The sequence below is a fragment of the Bombina bombina genome, chromosome 1 (assembly GCF_027579735.1).
Source record: "Bombina bombina isolate aBomBom1 chromosome 1, aBomBom1.pri, whole genome shotgun sequence".
In the NCBI taxonomy this organism is placed as follows: domain Eukaryota; kingdom Metazoa; phylum Chordata; class Amphibia; order Anura; family Bombinatoridae; genus Bombina; species Bombina bombina.
The window spans coordinates 619250598-619274045 of NC_069499.1; positions in this window are offsets into that span (position 1 = coordinate 619250598).

Consider the following 23448-nt stretch of genomic DNA (forward strand, 5'->3'; position numbering starts at 1 on the left):
TTTTATAAGTGGTAGGACAATTCTGATGTGCATCAGTGCAGCACAATGAACAACTCTCATTATGTTGAGAAAGAGTATTATGATCATATTTTCCATGGGAAAGTGTCAGGAAGTCTTCAATACACAGTTAAAAATACCATTAGAATATTTTCATTGCACCCTACGCAAATATCAGAGAGACCTAAAGAGACATTTCACATTTGCTTTTTAAATAATAGATGTGTCTGTGTTGAATACAACTGATTTTATGCATATGGAGATATGTTCATTTGCTATGATAGAAATCTATCCATATGTGTAAGGTGCGCAAAAGTACAAATTTCCAGTTTAAACATTCTTTAAGGTAAACCAAACCCAAAAAATGATTTCATGATTCAGATATAGCATACAATTTTTTTAAAAAAAGTTTTCAATTTGCTTTTATCATCAAATGTACTTTATTCTTTAGGTATCTTTTTTTGAAAAGCAGATGTGTAGGCGCATGCGTGTGCACGTGTATGCAGCACTATGCAGCAGCAGTTTTGCAAGAATATTATACATTTGCAAGAGAAAAAGATGGCAGCAGTGTTTCCTGTCATGTAGTTCTCCCGACATAAGAGTAGACGGCCTACTCAAAGGGACAGTCTACAATATAATTGTTATTGTTTTAAAAGATAGATAATCCGTTTATTACCCATTCTCCAGTTTTGCATAACCAACATAGTTATATTAATATACTTTTTACCTCTGTGATTACGTTGTATCTAAGGATCTTCTGACAGCCCCCTGATCACATGACTTTGTACTTATTATATATTGACTTGCATTTAGTACTGTGTTGTGCTAACTCTTAAACAACTCCTCGGCCGTGAACACATTGTTATCTATATGGCCCACATGAAATAGCAGTATGAAAGAGTGATAGCTAAAAATCAATGCGCTGGTGGTAGGTAAAGCTCCACATAAAAATCAGATACCCCAAGTAATCTGAATAGGTTTACTAGTTATAAAAATGTTTTTTCTAATATGTGTGCGCCTGTGTAAAAACACTGGCTAAATATCTGCCAAACAACAATGGTCTTAAAAGTTATTTTGATATACAAGAAAATATATATAGATATAAATATATAGGATTGGGTAAATATATGCGTGGAAAAGGATATTTATAGACGTTTTGAAAAAAATAATAAATTGTTTGTTAGTACAATAATACTTTACCAATAATGCCGGTCAAAAATAATATTCATTTATTAATTTCACGTATAAAACAATTAAAATGATTTTCTATTAATGTGTATATATTTATAAAAAAGTTGGTACCAACCGAATTACTAAGAAATAACAAATGTTTCTAAAGTATATAAAAAAATATATAGTGGATAAAATACCCTGCAATTGTGCAATTCTAAATCTTATCAACGTAAGACTCAATCAAATAAAGCTTCAGCAGAGGTTCAGCAAAAGTTTGCTATTTAAAAACATAGGAGAAGACCAGGAGATAAACACGCTGAAACAGCGTCTATAGAAACTTTTTCAAAACAGTTTCTTTTCTACATCTTACTGATATACACTGGTATATCACCGTGACGATGACAGACAACTTGACACACTACTTGGAACTTTGTTGATGCTAATAAGGTACCTTATTGAAAAACGGAAATTTAAAGAGATAAGTTTGTGCCTTTCATATTCACATTACAAAAGACTGCTAAGTGTTGAAGGCAACCAGAACTGTACACTGTTACACGCTAGAGAACTCTGATTTGTCATAAGAGTTAAACAAAAAACCTTAAAGTGGTCTTTATTTATTTATATTAACCTTCTGTTTGCTTTACTCTAATAGATGGTTATTCTTTTAAAGGCTAATACTAAATAGCCAATTTTTGCTGAAGCTTTATACGAGTTTTTAAATAGCAAACTTTTGCTGAACCTCTGCTGAAGCTTTATTTGATTGAGTCTTACGTTGATACGATTTAGAATTGCACAATTGCAGGGTATTTTATCCACTATATATTTTTTTATATACTTTAGAAACATTTGTTATTTCTTAGTAATTCGGTTGGCACCAACTTTTTTTTTAAATATATACTCATTAATAGAAAATCTTTTTAATTGTTTTATATGTGAAATTAATAAATGAATATTCATTTTGACCGGCATTATTGGTAAAGTATTATTGTACTAACAAACAATTTATTATTATTTTTTTCAAAACGTCTATAAATATCCTCTTCCACGCATATATTTACTCATAATCCTATATATTAATATTTATATATATTTTCTTATATATCAAAATAACTTTTAAGACCATTGTTGTTTGGTAGATATTTAGCCAGTGTTTTTACACAGGCGCACACATATTAGAAAAAACATTTTTATACCACATGAAATAGCAACCTCCTGTTGTGAAAAGCAAATAAAAAAGCATGTGGTAAGAGGCGGTCTATAGTGGTTTAGAAACAGGCAGAAATTTACAGGTTTAAATGTTATAAAGTATATTAATATAACAATGTTGGTTGTGCAAAGCTGGGGAATGGGTAGTAAAGGCATTATCTATCTTTTTAAACAATAACAATTTTTGTGTAGACTGTCCCTTTAAGTATACTCTTTAAGAAGCAAACCATAAGAACAAAGCAAAATCTAATAATACAAGTAAATTGGAAACTTTTTTTTAACTTGATTTAACATGTTTAAATGCTACTCCTTCATATATATGATTACAATGTATCAGTTTAATATAATTTTAATATTTACAATTTACATTTATTTTACAAACAAATTTCAATACCTTTTTTTTGCTATGGACCCAGTGATCTAAAGATTTCTGCTCAGATGATCCTTCAGCAGCACTATGAGATCTCTCACATGATTCTAGAAAGGCAAATTTTGCTATATCTCTCTAAGGGCAATTCCCTTTTATGCTGGATATGAAGGAGAGACAAGACAGTTTAGTACTGTATGACATGAGGGTTTTGGTTAGATTTACATTTTGTGCTTTGTATTTTAATTTACAATAGACTTTAGTAATTGTCCTTTATGTTTTAATAGTGTTAAAGCCCGTGTACATGGGACAAAATGTGTAAGGAAAGAAATATAGGAGGCATTATGCACTCTTTTATCTCAAGCACACACTCATCCTTAAGGCCAGATGTTTAGCTTGCCAATTCCATCCCCCTCCCTCATTTATCCACCTCTCCCTCTAAGAACCTTTCCCTACTCTCTGATCCCAAATCCACTCAGATCCCCTCTCCCTCATCCCCCGTCCACTAGTGGACCATGCAGAAATAGCGCAATCTTGCTATTTTTAGCGAGATCATGCAGAGAGAGAGGCCCAGGACAGCAGCATCGTACAGGGTACGATGCTGGTCCTTAAGAGCTTAACGACCAGTGCCATCCTCGCACTTGTCTCTCGCAGTCTCTACTGTGTATCGGCGCAGGTCGTTAAGGGGTTAAGGCCAGGTATGTTTGTCTTTCACCGTCTCTACTGCACATGACTGCATTGGATAAACATCCTTGGCCTTTTATAATGTAGGTTTACATTTAAGTTTTCCACTTTCTATTTTGTACTTTAATGCATTTCGATTCTTTATACAGTAATTTATTTTGGATTGTGATTTCACAAGTTCTGATTTTCTTTTGAAAGTTTCTGTATAACATGTTAAGATCATTGTTTGTATATTTCTGTGTTTCTTTTATAAATTGCATTGCACTTTCTATTTTTTCTACATGAAATAAGACTGTTAGTTTCAAATACTGGTAGGAACAAGGGAGTTCCCTGGGTTTGTGCTTAAGGGATATGAAACACAAATATTTCCTTTTTTTTTTACTCAGAGCATACCATTTAAAAAAAAAAAATCCAATTTACTTCTATTATCAAATTTGCATTGTTCCCTGTGTCTCTGATGGCATTAAAACATGACTCCCATTGGAGCCTATGGAAGCGCATTCTTATGAGCGCAAAGCTTCCCAGCAATGTGAACATGAGCTTGCATTCGCATTGCTAACTTGTAATACCAGTGCACTCTAATGTATTACAAGTTAACAACAATGCAAAAGCAATATTTAGCACTCCACTTGTAATCGGGCCCTTTATGTTTAAATTAACTTTAAAAATAGTGCTTGATCTAAAGGTTTTCTAAACAGCCCACTTAAAACATGTTTAACTGAGTCAGTGTAATTGCTGCATGTTCTGAAAGGACATTGTCACTGACTCAGTTTCTACTTTTGCAATAGTTATCCAGCACTCTCAGCATACATTAAACACAGACACAATTCTAGCAGAATGAAGTAGCTGGCTTTTTTTTCTATTAAAAAAAAAAATTAACTTTTTTTGGCCTTTTATTATTTTATTATTTTTTGCGTAGGGGGGGGGGGTGGGGGCCTGGGCAGCGTGTCGTGACTTCACTTGTTTAAGTTGGAACTTGTTTTAACTATTATAGCACTGCGGTACTAAGTTCTGCATGATGTCACTCTCTCTCTAGTCTGCACTCATCTCCATCTCCAGCAGCAGCAGCAGTCACAGTCAGTATGATTGTTGAATAAAAAAACTGGGCTGGGCTGGAGCAGTGGAGTGGAGCCTCCTAGGCGAGCCTCAAACCTGTAAGCAATGCAAATATGTGGACCGGCCGGTGAGTGTATTAAATCCGGTCCACATATTACACTGCCACCTGCCCTGGCTCTGTCTGGCTGCTCAGCTCCGCCTCCACACGCCGTGCGCACACAATTTAACTGCACATAGAGGTTCAGGCGGCAGGAGCTGCAGCAGACCTTGTGTGGCCACGTGAGTGAAGATAGAGCCAAGGAGGACAGGAGTCAGACAGCTGAGGCAGCGCCGGCGATATTTATCGACGACAAGTCAACGCCAGGTAAGTTAATTGTGAAGGAGCCGGTTAGTGCTGGAGGGGGGTGCCGGAGGCTGAGTACGCGGTGCTATACAAATACCAGAGACACAGGGGGCAGGGCAGCAGATTTTACTATATCCCGTGAGAACCGGCGGAGCCAAGTTCCTCAGTGTAGAGCACCAGTTTCATAAGAGCAGTCTAAGGAGGTAAGAGGCTATTGGATGTATGTCCCCGGGCCCTACAGATCAGGGGATGATAGCAGCTGTATTGGGATGGTCAATGCAGCGGGAGGGTGGAGATAATCACTAGTAAGTGCACTGAGGGCGACAACCCATATGTATCCTATGCCTTATGTGATGGTTCTATACCATTACCTTCCTACTGTATATGTGTATGTATGGCCATCTGCTATACCAGTGTCTGGCACTAGTTTATGTTTTTGCTGATCAAAGTCCCATAGCCTGATGAAATCATCCCATTGCTTCACCCTATTACAAATGATCCAGTCAGTTTTGGTATTATGGTTTATGGTATTGCACAACTCAGTGGCGAACCCACTGTCACTCTTTTTTCATTAGTTGTTGAGCATTCATCAGAAATTACTTATACTTTACAGTACAGTACACTTGGGGCAGGCACAAGGTACTGATTTTCATGGTGTGCCGTGTGTCACTGTGTAATATTGTTAGAGACAAAAAATATATTCTAACAACTTATTTGTGTTCATACAAATAACACACACAGAAAACTAATGACTGTTGATACTTTTAACTTGGAAACCCTATAAACATATATATCTGTAATAGTTTCTATAGAAATAAGTGTAATATGTTCTTTCTGATCTTTATTAGCAGATTCTAAAAAAAACTGAGGAAAAGGACATTAATGGAAAAATGTATGTGTATGCATGTACATGTGTATGTGTGTGTATGTGTATGTGTTGTGTATGCATGTACTTATGTATGTATGTGTGTGTACGTGTATGCATGTACTTATGTATGTGTGCATGCATGTGTGTGTGTGTGTTTGTGTGTCTTTGTATGTGTGTATGTATGTGTGTATGTATGTATGTGTGTGTATGTGTTGTGTATGCATGTATGTATGTATGTGTGTGTATGTATGTATGTATGTATGTGTGTGTATGCATGTACTTATCTGTGTATGCATGCATGTATGTGTGTATGTATGTGTGTGTTTGTGTGTCTTTGTATGTGTGTGTATGTATGTATGTGTGTGTTCACGTTCCAATAAAGTAACTACAGATGCCAACGGCAAAAGTGTAAATTGAGCTATATTTTTTTAATGAAAGTAACCAAGAAATAATTGTACTTATTAACGTGTACTGAGTATGCCCAAAAATGTCAACTTGAAACAGTTATGGACGGTCCACAGTCAGTGAGTCTGTGAGTGTTGTAGACTGTACAGCAGGTAGTGATAAGATTCACTGTCTGTGATATATATATATATATATATATATACAGGCATTAAAATTAATTTTATTGAGGTAATGGTTATGGTGGCCATATTATGTTATGTAAGGGTAATCAAGGGTCAGACTCAGAGGACAAATGGATTAGTAGATATTATACAATACATACAACTCGTATGTATGGGAATTAGGCAATACAGAGGATGACAAAGGGAAAAAAGGGTTTTATAATAAAATTAGTGGTAATATAAGGGCAGAGGGTAAGGAGGAGTTTCTTATAAAGTTATATATATATATATATATATATATATATATATATATATATATATATATATATATATGTCGTGAGTGAGCTCGTCTCAGGTGCAGTAATAAAGAGGTCCAGACCAGATATTTATCAAACAAGGGCTCACCTCAGGAGAGGTAATCTTTATTACACTGTTGCAACAGTGTCCCAGCACAAAAAACAGTAACGCAAGACTAACACATTTTCATATACATGCATTTTTATACTATTACAGTTCCTTACAAAGCAGAGAGCTAATTGGCTGATAATGATTGGCCAATAAATCTCACGTGATTAGTGGTTACTAGGAAAGGGAAAAAAAAAAAACAGGTCCTCTATGTTAAAATTTGGGAGATATGTTTTCTTGGAATGTGACCAGAGGCTAGTTGGCTAATTGGATTGAGAAGTTGATACTGTACAGAGAAGCCTTGGATTTTACCTTGAGTTTCAGATATTTAGAAAACGATGTATGGGAGAAGCGATAACTTTAAGATGTACTGATACATACTTATTAGGCTAAAAGTAAGTTGTTAAAGATACATAACTTATTGGGAAATACAGAAGTAATATATCTGCAGTTTCAGAGAAGAGTTCAGTAAAAGAAAAGGAAAAATTTGGTTAAACATATAAAATAATGAACATAGAATAAGCAGCTCATAACATTCCCCCCTTTGATCGCAAACGTCAAAGTGCCGCGATCACAAAAAGTAAATGCTACTCATGAAGGTTTGACAATCACAATGCTATTAGTACAGGGGTGCTCGCGTCCAAGATGGTTCACAGGACTACAAGAGGGTAAGCAAAAACAAGGTAGGAGTGAAGTTATTAGGTAGAAGGCAATTCCGCTATTACCGGACGCTAGTCGCCATCGGGTGGAGTAGACAACTACCTAAACATTCCTATGCTGTATATGTGTTTGTGGCATGACATATGTGTGTGGCATGACATAGTGCAGAAACATCCCCTCCCAGATTTATTAACAACAATTAAGAATCCCCATCATTCTTGCAGAGTTGATGGCGAATAGTGGGTTGTCATTCAGTGTCATGGCATGTTTGGGAGGTGAAGGAATTCTGCACCTGTGAAGGAAACATAGAGAGTATAAGTATAAGGCAATGCAATATGAAGGCAAAATAAAACAATACAGAAAGACAATGAAGAAATAGAAACCATCAGGGAGGGAAAAAGGAGTGGGTTATGGGTATACAGGCTACGACCAGGGTGGCCATCAAGGTAGATGGTCTCTCCATGGCCAGTTTCTTAATGTAGGAAAGTTCTAGACGATCCTAGGGACGTAGTGCATCCTGCATAGGGATAAGACAGGGAATTTTAGGGCACAGCTGGTGGGTAGGCAATAACATTGTAAGATCAAGAGGTCAAAAGAGACATAGAGTAGGAGAGAAGTAGGTGAACTCAGAAGAAATCAGGGTCAAGAGAGATCTCAACATGGTGGGGAGATTCAAAACGGATAGAGGGAAACAAGTATTTGGGAGAAGAATGAGACACAGTGAAAACATTCTTGCATGTAGAGATTAGACCAGGTACACATTGTATACAGCAACACATCAGGATAAGGCATACTATAATAACAATGTCATACAGAAAAAGAGAGTGTAACCATCCCAAATTAGGTATCCAATCAAAGAGATGGTTAAAAATACCTCCAAGGCCAAATTTGTCATCAATCACATCTTGGACATCCTGGGATAGGGACCTAATAACTGTGAGATGGTGACTCAAATTAAGTGATTGATCAGTAACATAGGTACAACATTCTTTGCTCACAAGACTACACCCCCCTCCCCTCCTTTGGAAGCCAGGAAGTAATCAAAGGGCCATCCTAGTCTGCAATGCTAGTTGTCTAAGCTGCTTCAACTCTTGGGCCACACTCTGAACCACTCCTGCACTCTCATTCATGAAGGTCTGTAGTATCACAGATAACATGATGATGTCCTGATGATTCAGGTAGACACCAACGGCCGGGAGGATAGCTCGACCAGTTGAATCTCCAGCATACTGTTTGACAAGGGGGAGCAGCGAGCTTCCAGATTCACGTTTATTGTGAATTGGGCCCAAGGGCAGCATGGGAACAACACGGACGGCTGGGGTTACCACACCCAGGAAGCAGATGGCTGTATAGTTACCAGGGAGGACTGACACCGCTGTCTGTCCACATATCCAATACAGCCAAGGGGGTGGTCTGCTGAGGAAAGATTGTACAAGGGATGGGGAAACAAAAGTACAATTGGGGCCCTGGAGGAAACAAAAAAAATGCAGTGAGATTATAATTCACAGTTAGGATCATACCAGAGGAATTTACCAGCCGGAAATGAGTGCCATTAATGGAGATTACATACTCACATAGGGAGGCACCCAACCGCACCGTACCTTGGCCAATTTCCCTGCAGATAGTACCATATGAGGTGCCTCCCAAAGAGATAAAATTACCTGATAGGTTGAACAATGGTGTACCTGGAGGAATAAAAGTAGGCAAATCAAAGGTAAACAAATCAACATTAATACCCATAAGAGGAATACCCCCCTTATGATGAGTGGGAATGCAAGCACAAATATAACAATTGCCGTCGGTGTGATTGGCTATAGTTTGGAGTAGGACAACGTGTGAGTTTAGTCCCCATTCACCTAAAGAATAGTTCTCTGTGGACAATTGGGCATTAGGTAAATTATCATTATGGGGAATAGAATAATGGGGGTAAGAAGGGGTTGTGGCAAAGGTAGTTATGTGGGAACACCAAGCAAGGAGGGGTAACTTTCGTTTCACAGCTACCCACTCCATAATTTTCAAACCACATTCAGTAGTGGGGCTATGCAAATAGACTGGATAACAAAACCCTTAGGACTTTTATTGCGAACTTTGAGTATAATTACTTGTTGGTCAGCTAGTAGTGGGAGGGAAAACTGCCACAGATACAAGGTTACCAGAACAGGAGTATTTAGTAAAAGGGTTAGAAGAAACACACTGACCAGGAGACACATATTGGGAAATAGAGTAAGAGAGCATGGTCAAAAGTGTGACACAAAACAAAGGAGACATATTGAGGAATGTTACTCAAGATAACAGAGGAGTGAGACAATGAAATTAAGAGTAAGGAAGACAAATCTTTCAGTTTCACTCATTCAGATAGTGGGATTTTACTATTTCTGATTAGTCTGAGTTTCAAACCAGGAAGGGTCTGAATTAATCACTCGTCGTCTGGGGTCTTGGTTACCCCTTCTTCAGAGGCCTTGGTTGCCCCAGCTTCTTCTTTCTTTGGCTTGTTGCAGGCTGCTTCTTTTTCTGGACTGTATCTTTTACACATGGAGTAGTGGATCCAAGAGTCGACCTTGGCAACTTTAATAGTTGTTGGAGTAGTCAGCAAAACCAGTAAGGACCTTTCTAGAGAGACTGCAGTGGCTTTTTTTGATAGGTCTGGACTAAAATGAAGTCAACTGACTGGAAGGGATGTGCAGTCATGTCCAATGGCAAAGACTGAGAGAGAGAGACATGTCTGTGGAGAGAATGTCTGCATTTGCAAAAGATAATCAGTTAGTTATACATCACCTACTGCAAGGTCAGGCAGGTGTAAGGTGTTGGCACTATACAAAGGAGGTGGCCTACCAAACAACAGTTCATATGGTGAGAGCTTGAAGGTCCCCCTATGGTTTGTGCGAGTCCCAAACAGTGCTAGAGGCAAAGCATCTACCCATTTAAGGCTTGCTTGAGAACAAATTTTAGCAATAGTCTGTTTTAGGGTCTGGTTCTTTCTTTCCACTTGGCCTGAGCTTTTTTGGATGACAAGGGGTATGGAGATGCCAAGTAAAGCCTAAGGCTAATGTCAGTTGCTGAATAATATTACTTGTAAAATGTGTCCCTCTGTTAGATTCTATTACTCTGGGGAGGCCAAACCTGGGTATGAGTTCTTTTAGCATTCACTTGGCAACTTCTTGGACTTTCACAGTTCTTGTAGGAAAGGACTCGACCCATCCAGTAAGTTGGTCCACTATCACAAGTACATATTTGAAACCCCTACAGGGAGGTATGTCAGAAAAGTCAATTTGTAAACATTCAAAAGTTTGAAATGCCCATGGGCATCCGCCTGGTGGGCCTTTAGGTTCCCCCCTTGGATTGAATTGAGCACGTCTCACAATTCAATACAACCCATTTTGCAGCTTGATGGGGGGGGGGGGGGGCAAACCACTGTCTGTTAAGGGTTTCAGCAAGTTGTGTGGTACCTCAGTGTGTTTGGTTATGCAGAAAGGATAGCATATGAGAGAGGTGTGGTTGAGGTAGAGCAGGGCATCCATCTGGAGTGGACCAGATACCAAAAGAGTCACAGGTAAGACCAAGAACAGTCCAGAGGTGAACAGTTTGTTCAGGAAGAGAAGTGTAAAGAGAAGACAATGTAGTGTAAATGGAAGAGAAGCTGCATGCTAAGCAATTTGATCAGCATAACTATTACAAAGTGAAATGGGTTCCTATGAGTGGGTTTGTGCTTTGCAATGCATGACAGAGATGGAAGTGGGTAAATGGATTGAGTCAAGGAGCGCAGAAACTTGTGGTGCATTGGCAATTTGGGTACCAGCAGAAGTTAGAAAACCCCTTAATTTCCATAATTGACCAGTGGCGTATACAATCCCTAAAGCATATTTACTATCAGTGTAAATGTTTACTGACCTGTCCTTTGAGAGCTGACAAGCAAGTGTGAGTGCATGTAGCTCAGCCGCTTGGGCACTGTAGTGAGATGGGAGGGGCTCGGCCTCTATAACAGAATCTGTCATGACTGCACCAGAAACATTCACCATCCTCAAACTTCCATCACAGAACAGTGTCCAATCCAGGTTAGGTAAAGACACATCAGAGAGGTCATCCCTTGGTTTGGAGGAAAAGAGAGATACAGATAAACAGTCATAGTGTGGGGTACTATCATCAGGCAGAGGTAACAAAGTTGCTGGGTTGAGAGAGGTACAGTGGATGATAGTGATATTAAAAGATACAAGAAGCAATGTCTCATAGCTAGTGAGACGTTGATTTAAAAAATGTTGTGTATTTTTCTGATTGAGTAAGAGGTGTACTGCGTGTAGCACATAAATGTGTAAAGGATGTCCCTCTACAAGCTCCTTTGCCCTTTATTTTGGCATTTGAAATAGCTGATTTAGCCTGTGGTATTCCCACCTATAGTAAAAGTTTTATACTGGAGTCTCATCTATCAATCAGCCTAAGTAAACAAGCCAGCATAAGACACCACACTCACAGTGGTGTGCAGGATAGTTAAAGGGACAGTTTACCCAAATTAAGAATATTTTGAATTGAAACTGCTGACATAGTTAAATATACTAGTGCTGAGCATACAATAAACTTAAATTTCTTTCTCTGTAAATATTTTTTTTTTGAAATCTCAGATTTTATATCAGTTTGTCAGTACCCCTTTAAATGTTTTTTTTTTTTTCCTTTTTTTTCTGCAGCCACTTTGGTTTCCCTGCCTTCAGTGCATAGCACATGCTCCACCCCCTGGCTCCGTGTTGAGCAGTTTTTTTTTTGTTTGTTTTTTAGAGCTTGAATACATTCAGGTCAGTGATATCTCTCTGTTTGCAACTTAAAAAAAAAAAAAAAAAAAAAAAAAACGTTTGCAACATGCAATTCCACTCCTGTATTAGAACAGACTTTTACACAGAACTGTATGTATTCAACTCAGAAGTCAAATCCACATCGGCATGAAGCCTCAATCAGATGGAAAGCAAATGTAACTCTTTTTTTTTCACTGCTAGTCTCACAGATTTTATATTATATATATATATACAAGGAAAGGTCTGCACAAGGTGATTATGTAAGCAAACTATTGTAAAACAAACTAAAGTAATAATATAGAAAATCATCCAGGTCTTATGCAATTATTATGCTCCCAGAGACAGGACCAGTAAACACAGCAGATTTGCATAATCAACAAATGCAACATAACAAGACAATACAATACCATTTAGTCTGAACTTCAAATGAGTAGTAGATTCTTTTCTAACACATTTCTAAGTTATGTATATTTCCACTCCCCCTGTACCATGTGATAGCAATCAGCCAATCACAAATGCATATACGTATAGTCTGAGTTCTTGCACATGCTCAGTAGGAGCTGGTGACTAAAAAAAAAGTGTAAATATAAAAGACTGTGCACATTATTTTTAATGGAAGTAAATTGGAAAGTTGTTTAAAATTACATGCTGTATCTGAATCATTAAAATTTTATAAAACCTGAGTGTAAAGTGTGGGGAGTGATATTTAAATTTATTTTGTTAGCTGACGATTGTGTGTGCACATTGGAGATTTACTGTCTTTAGCATATCATTTACTAAAGAACTTTGATTGGCCATGGGGCAGGGTAATAAAGCATTGTAGCACTGCCCTTTTATCAGGGCATTCCAGGGACATTTAGCTGAACTGCAAAGAAGAAGATAAAAAATGTAAAAAAAATAATAATATATTTTACAAACTATTACATTTTATGTATTATCTTCTTTTCTTGTTAATCCAGTGTTATTGCTACTCATGAACCCCTTTCCCATGAGTGAACTGGTCCTTTAAGTAATAAAATGACAATTTTCCATTGCTCTGTCTAAGCACTGAGCTCCGATTTTACAGACAAATATAACACAATGAGATATTCTTATTATCTAAAATTCAACCCATTGCAATCAACTGTGTTTTGAAAGCATAAAACCAGCTACTTCATATATATACAAATAAACTTGCAAATCCAATTTCTCCTATATTTTATACTATGAAACTTGTATAACAAGGCATTGAAAATACATTAATATAAAAACAATTTTACAGTGTACTGTCCCCATAATGGCTGACCATTTATCATGTATAAAGAAGCAGAACTCCAATGGCAAACAAGACAAGTTTTTTTTTTTAAATCTTTTCCACAAACAAATACTTGCAAATACAAGATTAATCACATACCAGTAAAACTCTCATATTTACTAGAGCGTGACAAAAATCCCACACACCATCGCACTTTCAAAGTCCTTAGTTACTTCACTTGCATATATTTTATATGCCTCAAACAGATGGAAACACATTAAATCTCTTATCAGCCCATACATAAAACAAATATCAGGTATGGGTTTGGACCAGCGCCAACTTTGCCCCTACGAGCCTCAGGGTGGTGGTGCCTAGTAGCCACCGGGATAGCAAAGGTATAAGTGAGATAATCCCTTAAGGCGCCAATCAAAGGATGGCATAGGGTGGATGAGAAGATATAACAGCTGATCTGGGCTGTGAGGTAGTAAATGCTATACCTATATGAGTGGGTACTAAACGAACCCTAAAAGTGTCAAAGGCCTTCTGAATATGTATTGGCCCAATATAAAGTGCAATGATCTAAAAATCTAAATGTCAAAGTAAAATGTTTAATTTGTACAATTAAAAATACAATTCTCTTGAAAACACACTAAACCTTAAAAACAATGAAACATACAAATACAAAATATATGTATACATATATCATGGATCCATGATAAACATCAGCTGATAAATATGTATAATAAAATAATAAAAACAATAAGCTATATTGCAATGGTGCCGCAATGAATGAGTGGTGATGGATAGAATAAAATGGAGCGGCAAAGAAGTCCTTTGGATATAACCAATCCTGTGAAGTGAGTGATAAAAATATATAAAAATATATAAAAAAATATATAAAAAGTGTTGATGTCCAGCACGTGATAGTCATAAAGTGATGGTGTCCAAATCCTAGGTAAAAATAAATGGAAAAGATGGAATAAAAAAATGGGATAAAAAGTTGGAAAAATTGGATCCTAACTGTGTAAAGAATACTATGTTGGAAAAAACTGTGTTGAAAAAAAATCCTGTGTTGAAAAAATCCTGTGTTTAAAGTCCTGGTGTAAAATATCCTAGGTAAAAAATGGTGTGTTAAAAATAGTACAATGTCTCAGCAGGGGAAAAAACACATTGCGTGTTAGTCCAAAGCACTGAATAGTGATTGAAGAATAGTTGAAACAAAAAGTGAAACAAATGTGACAGTTCCAAAAAAGAAAATTAGTTGTAGTGATCCAAAAATAAGATGTGATGTACAAATCAAATGGTAACACGAAAGAGATGCAAACAAGTTAAGTGACTGTGTTACAGCAAAGTGGTGCTTGCGGGGAAGGGCTCCTAAAATCCTCTAAGTATGGACTTCTAAAAGACGATAATCAACCTAAAAAGGAAGATAAAAACAACATAGTGCAATAATGTTTTTAGCATTAAAGAGATATGAAAATAGGCTTACCAATCAGTCAACGCGTTTCGGCCCTGGAGTAGGCCTTTATCAAGACTGATTGTAATGTGAATTTGGTAGCCTTTTAAGTCCCTGAACCGGAAGTGTACTTTGTTTCATTTCCGGTTTTTCGTTATTGGGGCATCGATTATGTGTATTTCAAAATTAGTATTAATGCTTCTTACAATTTATAAACCAACTGATTTGATAACGGACTAATTTTGAAGGATGTAAGTTGGACTTTAAGCCCAAGATCGTTATTGTTTACCCCCACGTTGTGACGTCACTTCTGGTGTCTTTCATGGAACATCAATTGTTCCGGTTTGTGAATGGTCTTGTATACCTAACCAAATAATATCCTTTTGGATTGAATGGTATAATTTTGACTCAAACTTTTGGTATTTTCTTTGAAAAATCGTACTATTTCAAGTCCGATATTTATAGAACCTCATTGGTCGTGACGTCACAGTGGGCGTTCAATATTTGTAGGTGAATGTACTCTGATCAGGCTGCCGTATGGTTAAAACGGCTTAGTGTCACTAATCGCCGTGATTCACATAAGTGTCCTAGTATGTCCTATATTTCTTCGGAATATTTTTATATTTTTATAGAAAGTTAGAGAAAATATGAGGAACAGGAGCTATGTAATCTTCTAGGTGTATATATGTCTGATTGTGGACATGTTTATATACTACTATATTCTTTATTAGTGCTAGAATTGTTGGATTGCTATTTAGCAGTCTAGGGAAATAGTGAGAAGTCATGGATGTAGAGTCTGTGAATTGATTAGATACGGGAAATGCAAAAGCGTTGGGGATTAGTATTATGCTATAGTTCATGGCATTAGTATTATGCTATAGTTCATGGGACGTGTAGTTCATAAAGAAATGCAGATCGTCCCTGGCGTTTATATTGAGGTGATAACCAAAAGAGATATGTTAGTCTCATAGTGTAAATTCTTAGACGGTATAGAGTGATGGCGGATATATTTGGTGATTGACATGATTGACTTTGTCCTGTCATGTAATTTATAGGGGGATATCAATTAATCCATTAGTATACATCGAAGTAATGCAGATATATTAAATTCCCTGGTAATCTGCATGTTAGAATCTAGCCCCCATCTCAGAAGGTTCTTGGGGCTAATTCGTAGTCTTCATACTTAGTTATACTATCGATCCCAAAAGCAAGAAGGGAGGGGTGGGATCGGACTAGGAAGGTCTAATGTAAATGGATTATGTCATAAGAGAAAGAGATATGAAATTGTGCAATACATTGTATATGCTTTGCGTTTATTCATTAGGAGCATCTGCCTATAATTTTATTCATGGGGACTATTGTATAGTTCTCCCTGTCCTGATTGAGTTTGAAGTCTCCTTATCTAAGGGGAGTGGGAAAAACTACCCAGTGGTGTTGATCTTTTAAAATAGATGAATAGTTTGGGGACTGATTCATCACTGCCAAGATAATAATAGATTCATCTAATTTGATACATCGTATTCTTCTCTTTCAAATTCGAGAGGGTTAAGTATATCGAAGACTGTCCTTCAAATAGATAAATAACAGGCTATATTCTTCAAAAATCCCAAAAGTGATGTGTGTATAATACAGGGATTAAAAGTGAATGTATGATATAGGGATCAGAGTATCTTCTTCTAAAGCTCAGTATAAGAGCAATATGAGAGCAATTGTTCTATTTTTCTACACACAATAAAAAGACCGTTATTCTGGCAGTAAGTGTGATGGTACCCATCTGTGTGGGACTTAATTCATGTATAGAGGGCGTTGTTTCATTTATATTAGCTGTTTACCCAGCATCTATTTTCAAGCTGTACAGGTGGGCTTCAGAGCTAACTGTCACACTTAAAACTTATGTGTATATTATTATTAATACACAATATTGCTTTAGATCCTGGCTATAACCAGAAGCTAGAAATATGGGGCAAGATTTCTAATATGGAAAAGGTAATGCTCTGTGAGTAGAGGGTTCCACCAGACTGGTTCTTTGACCCTTCCAGGTATGGGTAATGGACATACCATATAAGGTTAAGAGATGAAGGGCTATCCGTAGGTTAATTTGATAGCATTCATTTTATATCATGTTTAGGAGGTGGGATAGATCTTCCTTATTATTTAGCCCTTTGGGGTAGAGACAATCTAAATTGAAGATCCATTTAGATTCATTAGTCAATAGATTCTTTTCAAAATCACCTCCTCTCCATTTTTTGTCCACTTTCTGTATGCCACGGTATTTGAGATCTTTCACATTCCCATTGTGTTTCGTTGTAAAATGTTTATACAATGGAGTATCCATACTACATTTTTCAAGTGAACATCTACGATCAATTGAAAAATGTAGTATGGATACCGGAAGTGACGTCACAACGTGGGGGTAAACAATAACGATCTTGGGCTTAAAGTCCAACTTACATCCTTCAAAATTAGTCCGTTATCACTGTTATCAAATCAGTTGGTTTATAAATTGTAAGAAGCATTAATACTAATTTTGAAATACACATAATCGATGCCCCAATAACGAAAAACCGGAAATGAAACAAAGTACACTTCCGGTTCAGGGACTTAAAAGGCTACCAAATTCACATTACAATCAGTCTTGATAAAGGCCTACTCCAGGGCCGAAACGCGTTGACCGATTGGTAAGCCTATTTTCATATCTCTTTAATGCTAAAAACATTATTGCACTATGTTGTTTTTATCTTCCTTTTTAGGTTGATTATCGTCTTTTAGAAGTCCATACTTAGAGGATTTTAGGAGCCCTTCCCCGCAAGCACCACTTTGCTGTAACACAGTCACTTAACTTGTTTGCATCTCTTTCGTGTTACCATTTGATTTGTACATCACATCTTATTTTTGGATCACTACAACTAATTTTCTTTTTTGGAACTGTCACATTTGTTTCACTTTTTGTTTCAACTATTCTTCAATCACTATTCAGTGCTTTGGACTAACACGCAATGTGTTTTTTCCCCTGCTGAGACATTGTACTATTTTTAACACACCATTTTTTACCTAGGATATTTTACACCAGGACTTTAAACACAGGATTTTTTCAACACAGGATTTTTTTCAACACAGTTTTTTCCAACATAGTATTCTTTACACAGTTAGGATCCAATTTTTCCAACTTTTTATCCCATTTTTTTATTCCATCTTTTCCATTTATTTTTACCTAGGATTTGGACACCATCACTTTATGACTATCACGTGCTGGACATCAACACTTTTTATATATTTTTTATATATTTTTATATATTTTTATCACTCACTTCACAGGATTGGTTATATCCAAAGGACTTCTTTGCCGCTCCATTTTATTCTATCCATCACCACTCATTCATTGCGGCACCATTGCAATATAGCTTATTGTTTTTATTATTTTATTATACATATGTATCAGCTGATGTTTATCATGGATCCATGATATATGTATACATATATTTTGTATTTGTATGTTTCAATGTTTTTAAGGTTTAGTGTGTTTTCAAGAGAATTGTATTTTTAATTGTACAAATTAAACATTTTACTTTGACATTTAGATTTTTAGATCATTGCACTTTATATTGGGCCAATACATATTCAGAAGGCCTTTGACACTTTTAGGGTTCGTTTAGTACCCACTCATATAGGTATAGCATTTACTACCTCACAGCCCAGATCAGCTGTTATATCTTCTCGTCCACCCTATGCCATCCTTTGATTGGCGCCTTAAGGGATTATCTCACTTATAAAACAAATTTCACTTAAAACTAAAAAAAATGCTATTATTGGCACACAAAATTAAGAACATACATATGACTTTAAAACCAAGTTACAGCAATAACAAGCAAATCATTACGTCATCAAATTTCTTAGCTAAGAATTCCTGATACACACACACACAGCTCCAGCCTGCATCAAACATCAAGGCCAGCTTTCTTTTGCAGCGATTGTATACAAAATTCATATCAACTCGCATACCTCAAATATTTCACTCCCAGCATTTATTCTAAAGCAATGTTAACATACATGAAACTGTTAGTAATACGTAAAACACATTTTTTTATAACCAAGCAGTACTGAGTTTTCCCTAATTTGCATATACTTTAGCAAGGGGAGAGTCTTTGTCTACTTTAGACAGCCGGGATCCCATTATTATATCCCTGTTCCTTAAAGTGAATGTAAATTTTGATGACAAAGTGCCCAGTCTACAAAAATTAGACCAAAAACAGGGGCACTTTAACCCATCAAAATCCACACCTCCCTCTAATCCCTAATCAAGTCCCTGCAGTTTTCGGACGGACAATTCCTTAACGTCGCTGCTTAGCGGGAGAGATTAGCACTATAGTCAATCAAGTCCCTGCAGTTACCGGACGGACACTACCTCAACGTCCCTGCTTAGCGGGAGAGATTTGCACTATAGTCAAATCACAATATGCCTTGGATCACTATTTCTGCCTCTGTAAAATCCCTACCACCTGAAACTTTATTTTATAGTGGGCTGGCACCCTAATGGTGTTTAACTGCCAGACAGATGTCCCACTGAATTTAATAGTGATCCAGTATATAAAACAAAAACAGGGTAAAAGACCCACAACATATATTACACGTACATGAACACAAAAGACAAGAAGACACTCACAGACTGGTCCAAGGGGTAGATTGTGTCCGTTGTTTGTGGTCTGTTCCTCAGGACGTACTCCCTTATTGCCCCCCGGGACTCCCTGGCCAACAAGACAAAACCTCCCACAGGTAAGCTATAGACCTGAATCAGATGGGTGCGCGCAGATGTTGGTTCCCAGCCAGGGAGGCACGGAAAGGTCGACCTGAAGCACGTCCCACCAGAGTCGCCAAGTTACTGTCGTGATTGAGCTCGTCTCAGGTGCAGTAATAAAGAGGTCCAGACCTGATATTCATCAAACAAGGGCTCACCTCAGGAGAGGTAATCTTTATTACACTGTTGCAACAGTGTCCCAGCACAAAAAACAGTAACGCAAGACTAACACATTTTCATATACATGCATTTTTATACTATTACAGTTCCTTACAAAGCAGAGAGCTAATTGGCTGATAATGATTGGCCAATAAATCTCACGTGATTAGTGGTTACTAGGAAAGGGAAAAAAAAACAGGTCCTCTATGTTAAAATTTGGGAGATATGTTTTCTTGGAATGTGACCAGAGGCTAGTTGGCTAATTGGATTGAGAAGTTGATACTGTACAGAGAAGCCTTGGATTTTACCTTGAGTTTCAGATATTTAGAAAACGATGTATGGGAGAAGCCATAACTTTAAGATGTACTGATACATACTTATTAGGCTAAAAGTAAGTTGTTAAAGATACATCACTTATTGGAAAATACAGAAGTAATATATCTGCAGTTTCAGCGAAGAGTTCAGTAAAAGAAAAGTAAAAATTTGGTTAAACATATAAAATAATGAAAATAGAATAAGCAGCTCATAACATATATATACTATAATTAAACAGTTAAATACAAAGGACTGTAAACTGTCAATGTTAAAAAATAATTGCAATAAAGATTTATACCTACACATGGATTACAGACATACACTATTGAAATTATGGTCAATTATGTCATACACCTCATTCCTTGTCAAGGGAAGAAATAGCAGGCTCCATCATGATCAAATGGCTTAACTTACACACTATAGGGCAGATGTATCATGGCCCAAATGGGGCAGTATAAATAAACAGGAGTTAAAGGGACAGTCAAGTCCAAAAAAACCTTTCATGATTTAAATAGGGAATGTAATTTTAAACAACTTTCCAATTTACTTTTATCACTAATATTGCTTTGTTCTTTTGGTATTCTTAGTTGAAAGATAATTCTAGGAGGTTCATATGCTAATTTCTTAGACCTTGAAGACTACCTCTAATCTTAATGCATTTTTACCAATAGAGGGCATTAGTTCATGTGTTTCATATAGCTAACATTGAGCTCATGCACGTGAAGTTACCCTGGAGTAAGCACTGATTGGCTAAAAAGCAAGTCTGTCAAAAGAACTGAAATAAGGGGGCAGTTTGCAGAGGCTTATATGCAAGAGAATCACAGAGATAAAAAAGTGTATTTATATAACTGTGTTGGTTATGCAAAACTGGGGAATGGGTAATAAAGGGATTATCTTTCTTATTAAACAGCAAAAATTCTGGTGCTGACTGTCCCTTTAAGAAACAGCGGTCTTAAGCCCACTAATCCTTAACTCTAACCCCTTCCTTTGAGGCGGCGGACATCAATCCACCCAATCTCATACGATCGGGTTGATTGACACCCCCTTCTAGCAGCTGATTGGCCACAAATCTCCAGGGGGTGGCACTGCACAAGCAGTTCACCAGAACTGCTTGTTCAATGATAAATGCTGACAGTGTATGCTGTTGGCATTTACCGATGTCTGTGGGACATGATCGCTACAAGCGGATCATGTCCGCTAGACACTTGATAAATTGGCCCCTGCATTACAGCTTTATAGGGAAAAGAAAATATTATTTGTATTTATAGAATCATTCTGGGCAAACCACAATTAATAGTTTCCTGTGAATGGAAGAAGGTACAGGGTTGCCATACATAAGAGAAATAAGCCACTGCTTGACAGTCAGATTTGTCAAAATGTCCTGGACTGTACAAAAGTCCACATTATTCTTTAGATTTGTTTTTGTTTGTATACCCTTTTAAAATATGTGTCTATTAATATATATGCCATATGATATTGTTTGATGCCAGAAGTATTGCCAAAGATCTACTTGGGGCTAATTCCCCAAATGTTTTCCGCTTACATTGTTGGTGCTATTGTAACACTATCTGACCCTCATGAAATCACAGGGAGCCTGACTGCCATGATTAAAGCCAGCAGGCAGTGATTGCTGTACATTCACTGCTCTCTTTTATCATTACACAAGGCAGCAAGTAGTAATGTCTTCTGGATCTGTGAGAATGAAGCCTCTGGACTTTGCTGGGTTCTAAATATCAGTAACAAGGGAATTTAAAAGCAAAAGTGTGGATATGAATGTTGTGGGTAACCGCTCTGTGTGCTTTGTTATTGTGTAAGCATAATAGGGCACGATTTATGGAATTGGCATAATTATTTAAAAAGGAACAATTTTGTAAAGAAGCACATTATCATGTAGGGGGTCACTTTTATGTGTAGATGCACAAGATTAGATGTTTTATGTTTCATAATTGCTGTTTCTGGCGAGCCTGAAGGCTTGCGTGGAAACAGGGGCATCAAGCTCCATTCGGAGCTTGATAATTCGGCCCCATAATCTCTTACTATAGCCATATGTACTGTGTCCAATCTTTGCCAGCAGCCATCTGAACTCTGTATCTATCCTCTGCTTACTACCATGCAAAGTGTTTTCCAATCCTCACCCCTCTGCCATTTGATCTGTTTGGCCTGCTTTGGCCTGTTACCATGTGAGCTGCATGTCAAACCTCTGCCTGAAGTGTTTTTCAAACCGCAGCCTGTTATCACTAGCAATTTGAACTATGTGTCCAGCATCTTCTTACAGCAATTTCCATGCCTATATATTTTAACATCAGCTTGGGATGTGCATCGCACTGGGCTGTGCATTGCTATAACAACATATGTTCACATTTTTAAAGTGAACATTTTATAAGTGAGGCATTAACAATAGAATTATACAAGAATTGAACAAGGATTGGGCAAGGGGCAAGACACAAGGCAAGTACTTCTGTAATATTATGTTTTATGTACCTCATTGTTTCCTTATGCAACTGCTACTGTAATACTGTGTCTTATGTGATTAATTGGTTCCCACTTTTGTAAAAATGCTCAATATATTCACATTTTATTTTGCTGCCTCTTGTCTCTATAACAAAATACATTATTCAATTACTCCTTATCCCTCTCCACCTGCACTGTTCATTAGCCCATCTCTCTTAAACTCACCTTACTTTTGTACTCATGAATTTGACCTATTCCTAAACACTCTCTCTCTCCCCCCTGCACCCCGTCTCAAAAGCAGTCTCACTACTGCAAATCTGTATCTCATCTCATGTCACTCTCCCTCTTGCTTTTACTAACTGCTGGTGACATCTCCCCTAATCCTGGTCCCCAACAACTGCCTAGCCATACATATCTATGTGTACCATCTCAGAAAACAAAACTCTGCCAACCTTTCTCAGATTCCTCTTGCATCAAAAGCCACTACCCCTTTCAACTGTGCACTCTGGAACTCTCGCTCTGTTTACAACAAGCTCACTTCTATACATGACCACTTTATCTCTCGCTCCCTCAACCTTCTGGCCCTAACAGAAACCTGGCTCTCTCCCCTAGACACAGCATCCACTACTGCTCTGTCACATGGGGTCTCCACTTCAGCCACACTTCTAGGTATGGTAATAGACAAGGAGGTGGTGTAGGTATTTTACTTTCCTCTCGTTGCACCTTTCAACAAATACAACCCATCTCTTCCCTCACATTTTCCTCATTTGAAACCCACATGATTTGCTTATTCTCTCCTCTCTCTATACGTGTTGCAGTCATATACCGACCCCCTGGCTCTTCAACTCAATTTCTAGATCACTTGGCTGCCTGGCTACCTTATTTCCTTTCTTCAGACACCCCTGCCCTCATTCTTGGTGACTTCAACATCCCTCTTG